This window comes from Marmota monax, unplaced genomic scaffold (genome assembly GCF_021218885.2).
Source record: "Marmota monax isolate L192 unplaced genomic scaffold, Marmota_monax_Labrador192_F-V1.1 WCK01_AAM20220418_F8-fsc00014, whole genome shotgun sequence".
NCBI lineage: Eukaryota > Metazoa > Chordata > Mammalia > Rodentia > Sciuridae > Marmota > Marmota monax.
In genome coordinates this window covers 6,708,743-6,717,363 of record NW_026695222.1, presented here as the reverse complement: position 1 = coordinate 6,717,363, position 8,621 = coordinate 6,708,743, and the positions used below count along the sequence as shown (strand labels likewise).

The window sequence follows — 8,621 nt, the reverse complement described above, 5'->3', positions numbered from 1 at the left end:
GAGGATGAGGGCTGAGTCCAGTGGGTAAGCAAATGGGGATGCTGTTGAGGGTGTTCCAATCTACCTGTGTCATCCTTCCTGCGCTGCACACCCATGCTGAGTTAACAGGGTGATGTGCGCTGTAAAATCCAGTTCTGTGAAGACATGCACTAGCCATGAGTCATTAGCAAGCATGCGGAGCTAATTGGCAAAATACTCATAAAAGATTTTGAAGGTGGGTTAATTACAATTCATTACACCGTAAACTGTCCCCAGGCTATTGTTAAAAAATGCAGGAGTTTCAGGGCCCATTATTTTATGATTCATTTTGCCATGTTGTGAAAAACAGACTCTAAATCAAACTACATTTATTATAGGTCAGACCACAAAATCTTTATTGGTTTTTCCAACATTCCACCCTTGTTATATGAATTCATATGGACTGCACATTTCTGTCAATTGGCAAGAAAGCATGAAATAAAATTTATGATATTTTCTTACCTTATCCTCAATGCAGCCTTAAAAATCACAAGATCTAATTGCTTCCCCTACTTCCCAAGTTCATGAGAAAAATAAGTATTTCCAAATCAATCCCAAAGTTCTGATGATTGAAAGCAACTAAAGGGTAATGAAGTCAGTCTATCTTCTAAGAGAAGCATTTTGAAGAATGACCTAAGCAGCAACATCCAGTTGAAATATATCAAAGCTCTCCCTTTGTCCCAGTCTACCTAGAAAAATGACTAGAATGTTCTTTACATTTGAGGGATAATTTGAAGTTCATTGGCTTCCAAAGCATTCATCTTGTTCTTATCCCCACCTTTGAAAGCATCTTTCTTTTTTGCTTTTAACAAATCAACGAAACAAAACAAAACAAGAAACCCCAGCATTTATTTCTTTAAAAAAAAAACAAAACTGTGATACAATTGTGTGCCTCCTGTGATTACCGTGAACAGACTTGGTCAGAATCATGTAAGGTTTCATAAGTAGTCATTCTGTGCCATTATATGTAATTGTTTGTTGATTAATGCTTTCAATTATGTCGATTTTCACTATGTGACCCAAACCACCTTGACACAGACAGCCTGGTATACTCATTACTGGGGATGAGCAAAGAACAAAATGCTAGGTTCACTTCCAGCCCTCAAGAGTTCAGCAGCTCATTTGAACCTTATCTGAACTATCAAAAGTTTTGACTCTGCAGAAACCCATGTTTGGGGAAGGGGTGGGAATGTGTGGTTGGAGGAAGGCTTCAGGGTGGAGTGGAAGAAGGGGGGATGTTGGAAATTGTGCAAGAACTAGTTTTCTTGTGAGTGATCCTGTACTTCCTGATTCTGGCCGGGCCAGAAATACCACAAAAGTCTTTCTTGAAACTTCCAAGATCTTTGGAAGGCCTTTCTCTAAGCAGTTTGCCACTTCTGAGTTGCCTGGGTTTTAGCCAGGGCTAGAGACAGAAGTATGTGCAAGGAGAAGCAGTGTAATGGAGTTACCTGGATGCTTGAGGACTGTCAAAGGAGGTTTACCTCCAATAGAACAAAACCTGAGTGGCTTGGCCAGAGTCAATGATCTTAACCAGTCCTGTCCATCACTGAAAGAAGGAACTGGAAGGCAACATTAGAAATCATTAAAGCAGCCCACTTATTTTACAGAGGAATTCAGGATATCCAAATAAGCCATGTGACAGGGCCAAGCCCGATGTGGAGCTGTGGGAGAACTGAAGAGGCACAGGCAGAGGAGGCTGGAGAGGAAGAAGGTACATCTAGCAGCTTTTCAAAGGTTTAAATCCTATTAGTGGTATGCCCTTGGCCAAGTCACTTTACTTCTGTGCCCTCTTTGTATCATTTCAACCACAAAATGCCAAATTAAATATTTCTGTAGGAGTAAAGTGCTAAGAAAAGGGTAATTTGGAAGCAAGCAAGACCTAGCTGGATGAAAGCAGGGCTGAATTGGGAGGAGAAAGAATGGTACCTAAGCAAGTAGGGGTGATAAACAGAGAGAGAACCTTGAGTGGAAACAGAGGAAACAAATGAGAAGTGTTTATTTTGTGTAGAGTAGCAGCTGATAATGATAAAAAAAAAAACAGTTTGAGGAAGAAGTAATGCCTAATGCCATTTGATGCAGTTTCAAAAGAAACCATAATATCTGTATGTTTTGTGAAATAAACAAAAAAACCCTAAAGAGATAAGCATGAAAGAAAGAAGTTCTCAAAAGAGGGAGAAACTAAACAAATTCGTTTGCTTAACTCTTCTTCATAGGACATAAACTTCCTCTATCAGTGATCAGATTTTCTCTTGCAAATAAGCTATTGTTTAAAGAGTTTTCTGAGGGGAAAACAGTGCTGATGGATGAATTTGCAAGAAATCAAGAAAACTAGCAATGCTTTAATAAATTAATTTAGTAGGACTCTTGTAAGAGTGTCATACTACAACTACAAGGCCTTGTGCAGGTAAAGTTCTGAAGTGGATATCCTGTGTAAAATACAAATAGAATTTGCATTGTGGCCATTCTGATTGATGGGTAACTTTGACACCCAAAATCTCAGCACTGTGCTCTCTGAAGGAAGAGGAACCAGCTCTTTCATAGGCACTGATGATATTTATGCTCCAGTTAGGATTATGGTCTCTTCACCAAGGTTAATGGGGAGTGGGATGGGGAGCGTCAAGGTCCAAGATCCAGTCACTTTTCATTCTGTTCCACAGGAACATTGACACCCACCCCCACCCCTGGAATCTGATTATAGTGGAGGAGCTGGGGAAAAGCAACAATAATCAGTTGTTCAAAAATATAAACACTAGGAACAATTCTTGGAAGAATATTCAGGAAAACAGATGCAATTAACAAGCAAGAGGCATGATATGGAATCATGGATGCTGATCAATGCAAAACAGTGGCCAAGTAGGAGATGATGTTGACACTGGGCTGATGAATGGCCTTTCCCCTGTTGATTTACTAGCTGCATAGTGGGTACAGGAGAGAGTGGATCCCTGGGCCTTCGACATTGATGGTTCTGAGATGCCTCTCTTTGACAGGTATGAGGATAATGTCTTTTTTTTTTTTGACCCTGCATTAAGTGACAAGGTGATCTTTATTTAGGCACTAGGGATTGAACCTGAGGGTGCTTAACCACTGAGCAATATCCCCAGCTCCTTTTTAATTTTTCCTTTCTTTCTTTTTTTTGTTAATTTTGAGACAGGGTCTCACTAGGTTACTTATATCTCACTAATCTGCTGAGGCTGGCTTTGAACCTGTGATCCTCCTGCTTTAGTCTCCTGAGCTGCTGAGATTATAGGTGTTGTGTCACCATGCCCAGTGGCAAGATGATCTTTTCTTTCTCTTTTACCTGAACTCTCCCTAGTTGCTGCTGCATCATTCCTTCCTCAACAAACTTTTAGGCTGAGCTGTGGAAGGTTTCAGCCAGGAGCTGACTTGCTCTCTACTGGGGATGTCTTGGTATAATAGAGCAGAGAGGCCTGCTAATTTCAGAGCCAAGTTCACAAAAGCGGTTGGCTCTCAACTTGTTGTTCCAGAGAGCCAAGAGAGTAGAGCTGATGATGGCCCTGGCTGGTGGGAGCCAAAGCCAGGCACCTGTCAAACCCTGCCTTGCCCAGCTTCTCTCTGCCCTGCTCTGTTGATTGCCTGCTCTGAGAAAAGCAGTCCATGCCACAGACTTTCTCCCCCCAAAGAAAGCCATCTGCCATCAATGCCTTAAATTTCTTCTCTGGCAAACATTTTGATCTCAAAGCAAGTTTATTTCTCTCTTTGCAGAAGGGGGAAAAATGCCCCAAAGGGAAGACTGTGATATCTTTATTTTTTCCTGAAATAAGGATATTGAACACAACATACCCATTCTTGCTTTGGGAAAGAGGGGAGGCTGGTGGTTCTCAACTGTGTATGTGAGGGACGAGAGGTGAATATGCATCTTGTTAGGTGCGTCTTGAGAAACTTGAACTCTATATTTGAATTAAAGATTTAGCTAACACAATGCTCCACAGGAAAGGACACTGAAAAACTAACCTTAAAGCTACCTTTATGAACTAAAATTACAGGACTGGGATGAAGAGGTTAAGGCTTTCCCTGCCTGGGGAATCTTTGCCACAGGCTTGGTCCTTTGGCTTACACATCTGTGCCAGCCGGGGAATCTTAAGTATTAAGTTCAGGTAGATTCTGTTCTGAACACACTTGGACCTTCTGCAAGCTTCTTCCCTTTGTAGGGTTTTGATGCAAATGAGAGGGCTAGACCTCACCTCCAAAATGCTACGATTTCAATGGATTTATCCATATTTACCAGGGTAATCATCCCTCACCTAAAACCTATGAATCAAGGAAACCTTTTCAAGTTACTTTCTGTCTTCCCACAGGAAACAAAAAGAACATGATTTTATAAAGAGGGCAGGGAATAGGTCTTGTTTTTAGAAGACAGCCCTGAGATGACAGTAGCATACATGGCCGGCACATTCCTTCGCCATAACCACAAAGAGCCTGCATATATTTGTTGTTGTTGTTGTTAATTGCAAACTTTTCTAACAATCTGCCCTTTAGAAATGATTGCCCCTCTCTGAGGATCAGATCACAGTCCAGCCCATTCTCAGAGAAAATTAAATGAAGAATGCTGAGCCTGGAATCTATGATTAAGATGCCTGACTAAGTAAAGATGACCGCGTACTTTCTCAAATGGGTCAGCTATGGCCCTGGGTATCCAAAACAAGGTGACACGTGACTCACACTGGCTCAGCAGCCTCTCTCATGCGGGATTTACAGCTGGATTTAGGGCTAAATGTTGGAGGTAAATCGAAAGGAGCAGAAAGGGGCTGGGGAGGGAACCAGGAGGGAAGGGAATTTCCATCAAAGCTTTTCAGAAGCAGAAATCCATTCTACCTTTGTCGATGACTGTGGTTTGCTAGGATCAAGATCAAAGGAATCACAGTGGGCAGAGCCATGACAAATGCAAGGCTCAGTCTGGTGAAACCTAGCATTAGCCCCTCTCTTAGGCTGCGTCTAGACTGGAAGTGAGTGCTTGTGCCAGATGAGGCTGAGCATATAGTCAGGGTGCTCCTTCATGAGGAGGCAAAAGGGGTTTAAAACCCATATTGATTCCTGCCGGATAGGCCCCAGCCAGGAGCAGCAAGGCACAACACAGGTATTGCTGTGATTATTTTGTGGGAAAATGAGGAAAAATGGATAACCACGGAGTCAAATAGAGACAAAGAACTATTTTTTTTGGTAAAATCCAACTTCCCTGACTCATGTGTTTTTTCCTCTTTCTCACGGATGCCTTCCAAAGCCTACTCTAAAACTTTACTAAAATGTGGTTTATTTGCAGGCCTAAGACATTCAGAGAAATTTGAAGTGACATCTACTAGTGGTTATTTATTTATTTATTTATTTTGTGGCCCCTGTAGTTCCTCAAAGCTTCAACTCATGTTCTCAGACAAACCAAGTAGCAGGTGAGGGATTATTCTGGAATCTTAATAGGTAACACCACCTTCCACATTGTCTGCTACACAATATGCTAGCATTAAGCACTGTTTAAGTCTGTATTTGCCTCTTGAGAATATCAAATAGAAAACAAAACAAAAAACACCAAGGGGGAAAAAGTAGATATACTAGACACTTTTCAAGCATTTAGGTGCACACCTGATCTTCTTGTGTGGCATTTGCCTTGATTTAGTTTGGTTAACATGGGGGGTGTTTTCAAAATATTCTAAGAGGGAAGTTAGAAGAATTGAGAGTCAGAGCAGATTTCAATGCTGCTTTTGGTACTAGCTTGCACCCTTCAAGACAAATCTCATTTTCCTTTTCTAGGAAATTATTTTAAATTAGAAGTACTGGGAGGGTGGGCAAGGTAATGGTTTACTAACCCCCCAAGTGATGGTCACCAGACACAATGAATTTCAGCCTTGAAAAATAATGGCTATGGCTATAATGCAGAAAGGATCTTGATCTAGTGCTAAATAAAATGGCAAATACAAGATTGGGTACTAAGTTTATATCTTTGCAAAATGATGTATAAGGGAGAAAGACCACAAGGAAACATTGCAAATTAGAGTAAGGTTACAGTAGGATAATTTTTTTTCATGTATTTTCATATTTTATATAATATTATTAACGATGTCATTTTTATAGACCTAAGTATAAAAAAATAATTCTGTGAATTTGAAAAGAGAGATCCTCCCATTCTCCAGCCCCACAAAGACATTTGCCACTTACTGAAGTTTTGAACAAGTTCTCAACTCTGAATTTCAGTTTCCTTAACATTAAGAAGACTATAAAGATCTTATAAGTATTAAGAATTCACTTTGTGCAAGATATCCTAAGCATTTTCGCTTGTACTAACACATTTAATCCTCAGTATAATCCAAAAAGTGGGTCTTATTATTATTCACACTTTATATTAAGGAAACTGAGGCACAGAACCCTTAAACTAGATCATGTAACTGTGAGTTGAGAATCTAAAAGCAAATCAATAGAGACAGTCACATCCCATTGCATGACAGTGGAGTTAGACAACTTAAAGACATGATTACACAACTGAATCTTATTTCCTGGGAAAGCCCCAGTTACAGAGCTGGCCCGTCATATATACCAGATCTACTTCTTCCTTAGATTCATTCGTTTTTAAGGCTGATGGTAAATCTATTAACTTATGAAGGTGAAGACTGAACAATTGGGTGCTAAGAATATCAAGGTAAATTCATCATTTAACTCCTTATTTCATTAGGGTTAGTTAACTGGGATTAGTGATCATAAAATTGGGGCTATCAAGGCGCTTTTGAGATGCACATGGCTAAATTTAGAAATGTATGTTTTTGTCTAAAGCAGTCATTTTGAACACGATTTGATGTTGCCTCATTTTCCTAATTATTTTCCTAAACGCCTAGGACTCAAAGGAAACTCAAACACACCATCTTCAGAAATTTTTCTTTAATCTTTCTCTCTATCCATCAGGTTTTCCTCCTAGAACTTAGATGACAGAACTGGGAGGTGGCACTATACCTGGAAAACCGAATCTACATAGTTATGATTTCTTTTCTTACAAAATATTTTATGTGAGCTAGTTGGTGTCCCTGGACTCTTTAGAGTTCCCTTCCATGGGTTGCCTAGGCCTGCTTTCTGCAGTAGACACTGTTTGCTTATAAGCCACATGTTGCCAAGATAACTCTTAACACGAAAAGGTTTAACTTCAGTGGAATTTGAAAATCTTTTTTTTTCCCCTTCTGGTTTATCACCAGCATTTATAAAACCAGACCTAGTGAGAGAACTAAGTATGGGGACCCATGCATGATCTTGATATAGGGAAAATTTAGCCTATCCAGATTATTACAAAATCAGAACAGTGAGGATATTCATAGGAATCTGCAAATCTAAGGGATTAGGAATGAATTTTGGCTACTGATATTTTCTCACATGCTGGCTCACATAGAAGCTGAACACCCTCTACTGAATTGGGCATCTTTTGGGCATTTTTGTATGGATACCACTTCTAACAGACCATGTGAACTGGGGCAAGTTATTTAACATCTGTGATCCTCTTAGCTCTCTGGAAATGGAGTGGATTCTGTCAATTCAACACCAACCTTCTTCCCTGAGAAAATCCTAAAATAAGGTTTAATTATTCTTATTCAAATAGAAATATTGTTACTATTAGCTATTTTAAAACACTATGCTATAGCCGGGTGTGGCGGGGTGCACACCTATAATCCCAGAGACTCCAGAGGCTGAGGCAGGAAGATTGCAAATTCCAGGCCATCCTTAGCAAATTAGCAAGATCTTGTCTCAAAATAAAAAAGGGCTGGGGATGTGGCTCAATTTTGGAGTAACCTTGAGTTTAATCCCTGTACCAAAAAAAAAAAAAAAAAAAAAAAAAAAAAAAGAAAAGCAAGCAAGCAGGCAAGCTGTATTGTGCACCTGTCATTTAAAAAGGGAACCAGAAACTTGACAGTGATGTTTTGGAAGGTGGGTCTGGTTGTTCCCTAGAGTGTCTCTTGGGTACAAGTTCATAATGCCATAGTTCTGCTTCTGGTGCATCCCTCTATTCTCTTTGGAAGGTTTTCTAGTGAAAAACAAGAATGTAGGTGATCAGTTATGTAAAACCTCATACTGGGATACCACTCAGAAGTTAGGAAGAAGTAAACTCTAGCAAAGGGCCACAAGTGAAAACCATACCAAGTGTAAGTCTTGCTGAGTGGACACTATTCTATAAAGTTTCTCAGTGATTTGAAAAGCCGGCTTCCTCTTTCCTTCAGATTCGCTACCTTTAGGTTGACCTTCCCATACATTGTATGATCCCATTCATTTCTAAACGTCTAAAGTAAAGGCTGGCACCCTCTCAGGACCAGCTTGCTAAGTGGTTATTTATTCTCCGTAATTTAAGGCTTCCTTTGCCAGAAGTCAGAATCCTTCTCCTCCCTCAGAGCACTCTGAATGCAGATCCTCAATGTCAGCCTGGGGCGAGGGAAGGAAGGGAAAAAAAAGGCTGGGGGAATATCATTGCTCATAGGTTTGTGAATAGTTTCCTGTGGAAGATTCTGACACCTGGAAAAGGTGTATTGATCTTCACGCCACTCTTCAGGGAAAATAGAAAGGGGAGGTTGGTGGTTTGGGAGCACCTCTGCCTTAAGAAATAGAAGAAGGGTAAAAAAACAAAA

At 40.2% G+C, this 8,621-nt stretch overlaps 1 non-coding gene across 1 annotated transcript; it reads right to left on the bottom strand.

The window, feature by feature from the left end:
• Positions 1–7,193: 7,193 nt before the first annotated feature.
• LOC124086003 (small nucleolar RNA SNORA72) lies at positions 7,194–7,325 on the bottom strand. The gene has a single exon (XR_006849679.1). It is a non-coding gene; the product is annotated as a small nucleolar RNA SNORA72 (small nucleolar RNA).
• Between the last annotated feature and the right edge of the window lie 1,296 nt (positions 7,326–8,621).